This window comes from Lagopus leucura, unplaced genomic scaffold (genome assembly GCF_019238085.1).
Source record: "Lagopus leucura isolate 7727_CA_CO unplaced genomic scaffold, USGS_WTPT01 Super-Scaffold_100040, whole genome shotgun sequence".
NCBI classification, from domain to species: Eukaryota; Metazoa; Chordata; class Aves; order Galliformes; family Phasianidae; genus Lagopus; species Lagopus leucura.
The window spans coordinates 2,346,303-2,357,000 of record NW_024962289.1 but is presented as its reverse complement, the minus strand read 5'-3'; the positions used below and the strand labels follow the sequence as shown (position 1 = coordinate 2,357,000).

General features: G+C 44.7%; 1 long non-coding RNA gene across 1 annotated transcript; it reads right to left on the bottom strand.

The window, feature by feature from the left end:
- Positions 1 to 500: 500 nt before the first annotated feature.
- Positions 501 to 5,411, bottom strand: LOC122186808. Its single transcript, XR_006181191.1, has 3 exons — positions 5,304 to 5,411; positions 4,836 to 4,926; positions 501 to 684 (listed from the first exon to the last, which is right to left on the bottom strand). It is a non-coding gene; the product is annotated as an uncharacterized LOC122186808 (long non-coding RNA).
- Between the last annotated feature and the right edge of the window lie 5,287 nt (positions 5,412 to 10,698).

Below are 10,698 nucleotides of genomic sequence, written 5' to 3'. Positions count from 1 at the left end.
CCAGCTCAGCACCCTGCTCCCCAGGTAGCACGGTGTCATGGAAAAACAGCCCTGTGCTGATGCAGCTTATTTGGGTATTGCTGGTCTGGGTCCTAGCTAACCTGCTCGCTTGTTCCTAAATGCCTGGAAGCTTGACCCAAATGATTGTTTAGACTCAAAGTTGCTGATGCTGAGAAAGTCTGGATTTGACAGCTTTTCTTAGTGGAAAAGCAAAAATACGACCTACTTAAAACTGTTCTTACAGTTGTGCTCCTTGTTCCCTGTCAGACACAATGTCCAAAGCTTTAGAAGTTACCCAAGCTGCTCAGTGCTGGATTTCATTTCTTAGCACTGAGAACCACAGCCCTGGCTCCCTCCAAAAACTGAGGAACTTCAAAAGAACAACACTTGATTCTAAAAACATTTGGTCTTTCACCACAGCGGCTCACTCTTTTTATTCAAATAAATGGTCACAGACTTCTATTTGCTTTTGCAGACACCGGCGTTGTGCAAACATCACCCAGCCCTTCTCCTGTGGCACTTAAAGGTTTTCTTCCAGCAAACCACGGTGCCATGGGCACAACAGGTCACAGCTAAATCTGTCAGTGGTAACAAACACGTGGTTTCAATGGGGCCAAGGAAAACATCGTCCCTCCTCTGAGCTGAGGTTTGTCCACCTGGTTGCTTTAATTAAGTCAGGTACAGCTGCAGAAGAAAACCAATGAATCAGCAACTCCCCTCTGCCACCAAACAAAGCACAGAGCAGCAAAGGGGGGGAGGAAGGGAGTAAAAACTCAGAGCGATCATTTTTAGTATTGACTTTCAGTTGGTTTGACCCCAATGGCACAAAGTGTGAAAATAATCAACAGTGAGATCCCCAGCACCCAAAGCTGGGTTTCACCAGTATACATTAGATAGTTAAACAGGAGAAGCCAGAACCAGGAGGTCAAGGTCTCTGGCAAACATCAGGAGGAACTATAATTGCATGACTGGAATGGGAACTTCTGGACCTGCATTTGGTAAAACCATAAAAATGCTTAAGAATTCAGTTAAGCATGTGCTGAAACAATTTGCTCATTTGTTCTAATTTAGGCAGATATTGGACTAATGCTATTCACATTTCTAAAGTCTTCATCTATTACCCATTTCTTTCTAGCTCTCTGGTTGCATGGCTTCATGAATGAGTTTTATCCCAAATAAGTCCACATTCTCATCTGTTCTGTGCATTAATTCTCAAAAGGAGCTTCAGTGGAGGATTTCTTATCTATGCATTCATCAGTTCAAGCTCCCTAGTGAGGTCATTTCCGAAGTTTTTAATAAAAAGAGACTTTTGATTCTCGGGGTCATGTTGCAAATTATATCTTCACTAATCTAGCAGAGGTCGAAAAAGACACTAGAGTCAAAGAGCATTTCTGACTCCTCAACACACGTGTGTCTGTAGGCTTTTAAAAATATACAGCCCTGCTGTTATAAATAGAGCATTCTTCTCTGAGGCCAAAGCTTTCAAAGTTCAGAAAAACATCCTTTTATTTCTTTTTATAATAATTATGTTTCTTCTCCTTGCAATCAGGCTGCACTAAACTGGGTTGAGAGTTGCTCTTGGGTGCAGCATTCCACCTCAGCTATTTTTAGGAGGGTGAACGTGGGCATCAGTATCCTTTCTTTTGTCCAACACCTCAACAGCTCAACTCCAGGAACGTCAGTGAGTGATTCACATAAGAGAATGAAAGCCAGAAGAAACAAGATAACCAGATGAGCACCTGCAAAACCCAGCTTTCCACTGAGTGTGTTTTAAGGACTGGAACACAGGAAGGTATTGTGGCAGTGGCATAAGCTCCACGCACATAGCTGTGATCTATTCCTACACTCAGGCACAAGAGAAGCTGCTGTTGCCCCATGCAGACACCAGGGCTCTTGCAATTTTACAAGAACTATCTGACTGCACAGAGTAATTTTAGAGTAATTTGGATTGTAGCTAAATATTCATTGAAAGTCTGATTTCTTCACATCCCTATGCAGTAAAGGTGTGCTTCAAGGTACACTTGTGCTCAAGACGTCCTTCGAAGAACAGGAAATTTCACTGATTTCAGCATCACCATTTTCCAGTTTCTAGTTTGCAAAACTAAGGCACCAGCCTGCAAGCCTGAACAAATATGACTACACTTCCTAGAATATGCAAGCCCAGCAAGCCCATAGTCCAACTGGAAGGCCTTGGTGGAGCTCAGTCTGCAAATAACAATAAGCCAGCAGCCATCCACACTCACCAGGGCTTACAGCATTCACGTGGGTGTTAGGAAGTAATATCTGCAGAGCAGATACACAAGGAAGGCAATCCAGATGCTGGGGGGGGGAGCGAGCCAATAGGACTGTCAATATCTGGAGCATAACAAGACCAGGGCATCACTACTGAAGGTATTTCTACAAATAACAGGTGCCTATCTGCGTCTTCTGGTTTTCCAGGTGTCTCTTACATCTCCAATACAGGTACTTTGCTGGACAGATGAAAAGAGCCAGGGAGACCTCAGTTAGCCCTCCAGCTGGCCTTGCTATGGAGTGATCTTGTACAGCAATTCCTGCCTCTACAACCAGGATGTCCCCTGGCTTCTCAGCAGAATTTTGCACAGAGACAACTTGTGTGAATACACCTCCAGGCTCTGCTGAGAGGTCTGTAGGATGAACAGGACAATGCATCTGCAGGGCAAGCATACCCAGGTTTCATGAAGATGATTTAGTTCTTCCAGTGGTCATCAGCCTGCAAACAGAACCCACAATGCCTACAAAGTCTTTTATAATACAAAAATTGGCTTGTTTACCACAGATGAGGGTCTGTCGTGGTGGGATTGATCGCAAGGTTTGACTGCCATATTTTCCTTGGGCTCCATCCAAAAATAAGGGAATGCAAATCAGATTTAAAGTGCTGTGTCCTTTTATCTCGCTATCCCTTCTGTGTCAAGCTAAGCTCAGCATGAAAGAAATAACTTTGAATTTTTATATAACTCAAGTGTGTGCACTGCTCCAAAATAAAACCTAGGGCAGTAACAGGACACCTCCAGCTTACTGAAGCGCACATTACTGTTCTGACCTACTAGTTAACTTGAGGTTAAAAAAAAAACCTCTTTTGGAACAGCACATGGAAGGCTTAAGTGCTTTTCGGAACCTGGTTTTGAGGAGCTACTCTACAATGTGATAATGTCCATGCTTTCTCCAAGCTCTTCTGTTCCTGTATATTCGCCAGGAGATTAAAAGGGTGTTGAGTGGTGCTGAGCCTCTTGAGGGGCCATTAACATCACGTGCAGTACTGGAGTTATTTGCACTGGCTCAAACCATCCTTGCCTGCTGATGAGCACACGAGGGTCAGGGGAGGTTGCTGTGATCACAGAAATACTTCCCTCGAGATGCATCTTTCCTCTCCTTTCTCCCAGGACACCTTGGGGCTGTCGGGTGAACCCAAAGCCATTCATCTGAAGCTCTGAGCAACTTCCCCTCCCAGTTATGCTGCCCACCATCTCAATCGATTTGGAACTGCAGTAGCAATGCAAGGACTGCATTTTTGGAGCGATCCTAGCAGAGTCCTTGGCAATACACACCGAGTGTGAATTTTACCAGCCCCAAGACCAGCACTCACTATCCATAAACACAGACCACTTTAACATCCTTTCACATGCTCTGACAACTCCTGTCTGAAAGCACACTCCGTTTACATGACCCCAGAGGCTTAGTTGTTCCACGCAGGTTAATACCCATGGGCAACATGAATCTAATGACTTGTGCATTAGAGGAGTGTGAAAATGAGGAGCTTCTCCTGCCCTAATTCTGCCCTGGCCTGTTCCTCCACTGTTAAGATAGATCAGCAGGCAAGAATACTTCCTAGGCTTAGAGCTAGTGTCTGTATGCAAAACAGTGAGATCACCCCCACCTTAGCAAAGTCTCCCCTCTGTACCTTCTTGCACAAAGCTCACAACAGCAAGGCTGATGCTGGAATATTCACCAGCACCACCACCCTTGGGAGGAGATGCACTTGCCTACCGAGAACCTCAGATAGCAAAAACCATTAATAACCTTCACCAGATACAAAGGTAGGCGAAAAATTCAACATCTCAAGTCCAGAAGAAGGGTGAGCCTCACCCTGGTGGTATTGGGTCCCCCTCCCCCCAAGAAAATAAAAAACACTTAATAGCTTTCAACCTTTGCAAGCCTTCTTCCCAAGCCTTTTCTGCTAAGCACTGACAGCACTCATGCCAGCACCAAGTCTGACACCTCATTCAAAGGCACAGGTTGGACTGTGGCATGGGGCTGATAAAAGCTACTCAGCAACTATTGTTTCCCTGATACTTCACCTTGACATAGCGTTTTATCTACCAAAGACTTCCAGAACCTCTTAGTCTCTCCCTGGCATGTTATCTCCTTCCATAACCTGACCTTTCTGCCTGAGTGAGGCACATACAAAAAAAAGTCAACTTTCCCCCCCTCTTTCTAAGCAGAGAGTCTGACAGGAGATCAAAGCACATGGTAATTTAGCCCATGGAATAACAAAAGTCAATGAGAACAATGTGATGCTGACAGGGAGCTGTGCTGTGCCCCAGCAGGGAGGGTAGCCCAGGGAGCCCTGAGCTATTCACTGCAGTTGAAGAGATGGAGAAAAGGGGGAGAGGGAGTTTGCTCTAAGAAAGTTTTAATTTCTGAAGAGGGCTCATGTTTTAAATCACAAAACCAACAATGTCATTATGTACAGGGACAAAGCCAGCAGTCCCACACCCAAACAAGTTTCCTACTAGCTTGGATAGGTTCTTTGCCTTCCTGAAGGCAGCAAGCCCTTGCCACATCACCCACCAGGAGCGCATTCAGAGCTGTATCACCTTCATGTGCATCAGCTCCTCTCTTTGAGATTCCTTCAGACACACCTTGTGTGAGTGGGAAAATCTTCTTTTGGAATGAGCAAAGGGAAAGCTAGAGGAAAACAGAGAGTTGGATTTAAAAGGTGATGAATCTAAAGTGATGGTGTCCTTGCTCTGCTTCTCCCAGCAGTTTGCTTAGATGGATCCTTGGTTTCTTCCAGACTGGGAACACCTCACCACTACCCCAAAAAGAAGCTCCATAACCACTAAACCCCTTCCACCATGAAATAGGAAAGAGAATCAAATTGCAGGACAGAGTCAAAAATAGCTTCCCAGTTAGCAAAGATCCCAGCCCAGTCCCCACCTCCAGCAGATGGTGTGCTCTCAGCCACGCACGCTTAACTCCATGTGAATTTCTCATCTTACAGGGGAAGGGAGAAAATGACAGCTCTGCAGCTACCCACTCAAGCTCAGGGATTAAGAAGCTACCTCCAATATGGCACACAGAGAGGAGACAAAGCTTTCCTTGGCCCAGCATAGAAGCTGTGGTTTCCACAGTGCCAAAGAGACGCTTCCACCATCACACAGAGCAGAACACAGGAGCTGGAACGCTGCAATGACAGCCCATAGCCAACAGATGATAGTTAGATCAAGTTCTCATCAGCACACATTGCTCAGTCACAGAAACAGCTGAGGCTTTCAGAAAGCCAAGGTCACCCTGGCAGCCACCCCTCTCAGCCAAAGCAAGTGTCAGCACAGAGGTGGATTGAAATATCCTTGCAGGGCCAAAGGACAACTTCTTCATCTGCTGCAAGGAGGAAGCCAACCCCACCTCTGCTACAGATAGAAGTTGGAAGCAGAAACACCCAAACAAAAACCTCAAGCTTAGGACTGATCTGGTGACTTGGACAAAGTTTAGGCAACCTCCTGCTGCTCCCTTGAAGGAAAACACACAGTGCTTGAGCTCAGAGGCCCCACCACTGCTCTCACAGCCATGAACAGAGTTTGTGTTCAGCAGATGGAACAACCAACCCAGAGCTGAGCCAGCCCAGCTCCTGCCAACCCTTTGCTGAGGTTTGAAAACATCAGGTTAATGGTTTTTCACCATGTTTTATTTCAGCATTTTTGCACATCTCAGCATTTTGTTGGCTTTGGCACCCGCCTGGAGCCATGATACCACGAGAGAAGTTGATCTCTCTATGCTTCTGCTCCAGCAAAACCAAGGAGTAGCAGAAACCTCATACAAGTTGCCTCCAATTTCGTGAATTTTCCAAATCTCAATCCAGGCAAAAAGCTTCTAATGAGTTTGGATAAACTCTGGATAATCCTCTGAACTTTCAAGTGCTTCAGGAAGAGAGTCAAATACAGTGCCTGGGACATCAAAAGGTGTCTCAGAATCGTGTGCTCCAGGAATAGTACAAGGATGTGACACCTCTGCAGCCCCATAACTGCAGCCCAGCATTATTTATTAAGATTAAACAACAAGCAAAAAAAAAAAAAAAGAAAACACCCAACCAACCACACACAGTTACTAAACTGATGGGAAAGAAGGGTGACCTCAATTCTCTCAGCATGTACCAGCCTAAACCTGCAGGGGAGTTCACCAACACACAGCAGGAAAATCAGAGCTGATTTATCTAGCAGGTTTAAAGAAAGTAAAGAGTGAGTGACAGCTCCTTTCTTAAAAGGAAAATAAAGAAACATTAACTCCTCTTGTCAAAATGCTGTAAAACTGGCTTTTGACTCAGCACACCATAATACTGCTTGTAAATTGGGTAATTGGTTTGTGTGAGGTCATGAAATTCAACATGCCTACTCTTGTCCATCCCCTGCAGCAGAGTCAGCTGCAAGAGAACACAATACATGGGGCAGCACAGGTGAAGGTACGAAGACACATGTTTCATTCAGCTCATTAATCAGGCCTAAAATACACTTGGGCCATTCACATCCTTAAGTTTATTCATATCTGATATGTTGAAAGCTCTATTCATTGAGAGAAGCCATTGTGTCTATTGCTCCATCTTGTTTATCCAAAACCAGAGCACTCAGCGTGAGCAGCTTCCTCCCACACTCTGCAGCATCCTTCTCTGGTCAGAAACATCCAGCAGAGCTAACCATCATCAGAATGGAGCATTTAGCATAGAGCAATGCTGTGCTGGAAAAGAGAGACAGGCAGATGTTGGAAAGGTGCTAAAGGAGTGCAGCATGAAGCACACAACGTGGTTCAAACACTTGGACACTGGGAAAACTGCTGGAATCCCTCCTGTTTATGTTTCAGACATCTCCATCAAAAAAAGAGTAATTAAACACTACAACTAGGAGATAGAATGATTTGTTTCTAAAGCATCTTCACAGCCTGAGGGAAGCACATGGAGACATGAACCATACTCCAAGGGCAAGGAAGAGAGCACAACATGCAACCCCAACTAAGTGCAGAGGCACTGGAAGAAGAAGTGAGCACAGTCCAGCACTGGAAGGTGCCATAGCTCTTTAATCTCTGTGCAGTTGGCTTATGAATCCAAGGAGAGATTGAGGTAGTGCCAAAAATTAAAAAAAATAAGATCACATCTCAGAAAATGTCCTGCTTGAAAAGCAGAGTCCAGCACAGAGAGGGAATCCCAGAAAACGTGACCACTGAGAAGACGACAAAAATGAAAGAGCTAAACCAAGATGAAAGAACTTGCCCACAGTCATGTGGCAGGTTTGGGGCAGAGGCAAGAGGGGCCTTCCAAATCTCTGTCCATATAACATCTCATTTAGAATCATAGAATTATTAAGCTTGGAAAAGACCTCTAAGATCATCTATTCCAACCATCCACCTCACACCAGTATTGCCCTCTAAACCATGCCCCTAAGTACCACATCTCCATGGCTCTTGAACACCTCCAGGGATGACGACTCCACCAAAAGGAAGTCACAACTCCCTGGATTCTCTGTCCTTTGAGACAAAGAAAGCTAAGAGGAAACAAGAAAACGGTGCTCAAACATAACAGAGCTCAAGGACTTATTCCAAAAAGGACAAACAGTAAATGGAAAGGCTGCCACAAGGGAGATTGAGGATGGATCATAATAAAAGCATTTCCATCGCAAGCATGGCGTGGCCTGGACGTCTGAGTTGATGACATGGGATGTTTGGATGCCAGGAGGAGGTAAATGGTCTCTAGAATTTTCTTCCAGTCTTGCTTGTCTTAAATAAATTCCCTGTAAAAATCAAAATGGAAAAGCGACAGCAGTCTGTCCATGTCTGAAAAGCATAGGGAACCAAAGGCATCCTGCCCTGCCATGGAGGAGGTCAGGGCACCAGATCCTCCAAGCCAGGGACCATGGGAATTCAGCTTCACATTCAGTCCTACTTCACAGTCCGTTTATTTTACATGTTTATTTAACATCTGCATGAATCAAGGCAATATTATTTCACAAAAACAGAAAACTTGGCTTCACTTATTCAAACATTTGGACAAGGAAGGAAGAAAGCCCAGCACAGGATTTGGCTGGTTAAAGAATAGGAATATGCAGTTATTACCCTGTTGTCAGTGATTCAAAAATCAGCCTGATTGGAGGAACTGGATGTGATTGCCATCTGGCAGTTGTTTGGAGAACCTCCCTAGAAGAAGTCACAGCCCCAGCTCAGATCCAAGCAGATAAGAGGACAGGGAGCAAGGCACTGCCTTGACATTTCCTGCAGAACAAGGGAACCAAGTTGGGGAACGTGCAGACCTGGTAGAGATGTGAATGTCACAGGACAGTGCTGCTTATGAGAGATAATTATCAGAACCCACATGGGACCAAAAAAACGTCAGACCTTTACTGAACCCATCCCAGCACACCGGATTTTTACCTGCCTGGCAACTGCTAAAACGTTCAAGTGCCTAGAATGACAAACACCCAGAACAAGGGCTGGTCAGGGAAACGCTGCTCAGTGCTGGGTGGTACCACCAACAGCACAGGGTCATAAACCAGAGCTGCCAGGGTCTTTAAAGCCAACTGGGGTTGTTAGTTTACGCTCCCTCCTCCAAGTAATATTTAAACACTGGGGCAGCTGCAGCAGAAGCTTTACTTTTCCAGATGTTGCCAAGACAGCTACCATCTCTTGCCTCTAAATCAAGGTTGGATGGGTTTTGAGAAGAGATGCTTTTGTCAAAGGCAAGTTATTGGGTTCAATAAGGGATGGAATTCTCTGGCCTGTGCCATACAAAAGGTCACAGCTCAGATGATTTAAAGTCATTTTTGGTCCTGATATCTATGGAAAAAGCTATGAAGCCTCCTGTATTAGAAATGAAAGGAATAAACAGCAGCAAATAATGTAACTGTCAAATGCAGACAGGCTTTGCCTGCAGTATAGCCGTGAGCACAATGAAGGCTCTTTGGCTCTGCTCATTAATCACAAGGATTGTGATTTGTTACCAAGGACTTTTATCCTGCTTTCCAAACGAAACAAGGTTTATGGAGTCATGCTGTATGCACGTGCATGTTTCATCGTATCCAGCATTTGAGCCTGTTATCCACTTTTGACAGGGAGTGGAGATCAGAGATATTAACTTACATCAAGCTTGGCAGAAAAACGACAGTGGGTAGAAGGGAAAGGGTTCAATTAACGTTCCCAGTGAAAGAAAAGCAGAAGCATTTTAAAAATAATAATTAAAAAAAATCCTTCACACACTAGAAAACCCCTTGGGGCAGGGGTAAGAGGTTAGTGATGCCCCCACGAAGGGGAAGTAAGAAGCTTTGCTCATGATTGTCATGCACCAAAGAACCTACCCAGGCAACACTTCTTGCTCGTCCGGATTTTCTAGTGCCTAAGGAGGAAAACGCTCATGGTGCAGTTTTAATACAATTAATAAAACTTGAACAAGCCACCAGACACCACTCAATCGTAAGCTGAGCTCGAGCAGTTTCAGTGCTCACGGAATGACTTTTATTTATGGTTAATAAGCCCCAGCATGGATGGCAGAGCTTCAGAGCATCTAAGAAACCTCTCCATCACACTGCACAGAGCATGGGTACCCCAGGGAGTACAGGTGAACTTGGGCCAGAACCTCTGCAGCCCGCCACATACGTACCCCTAATGAGCAACAGAGCTGTCTGCAGGGCCTGCATAGGCTCCACTGAAACAGAACCTAATTTAACAGCTTATTCTGTCTGTATCCTGCTGCAAAGGGGAATTATAAATTTTACTCTCATTGCTTCTATGCAAAAGTCAAGGTAAAATTTCTGCTGTGACCTCCTCCCCCTGGCTGGCAGGCACTGCTCTCAGTGTTCTAGGGCACAACTCATTCCCAATGCACATCTTACATATATCCCTATATTCAACACTGGTGACATCAGCGTAGCTTGGGAGCAGGCTTTGCTCGTTAGCAGCGGCTGCAGAAGCTCAAGAATGTTGAATGCAGAATGTTGATTTATAGGGGTCCTATAAAAATGACCTACATTTCCCCTTCTGCCCCATCCCTATATATCTTAGCACTAAATTGATCCACTTAGATCAATAATGTCAGAGCATGCACATTCACTCCAGGGCTTTGCAGGACAAGAACACTTCAAAAACCGAAACAAATAACTCTTCAAAATTAAAAAGAAAATCTAAAAATATATATATATATTGAAAGTCACGGCTGACCTGCACCCCATGACTTCTCAACCCTGCAGTGGAAGTTAATTTCCAGACATAGAGTTGTTCTGCATCCAACATAAACTTAACATCTGAGCACCTTTGAATTCCCAGTAATTTTGAGAGTTTTTCCAAGAAGTGCTTTAACAAATCTGGCTGTGACTGCAGTCCTCATCATTTCTGCAGGTTTGTTCCATCAACACATAACACTTTGCTTTCACTTGGGCAAAATCCAGTTTCCTTCTCACCAAATCACCTGGACCAGCCTTTGGAAAT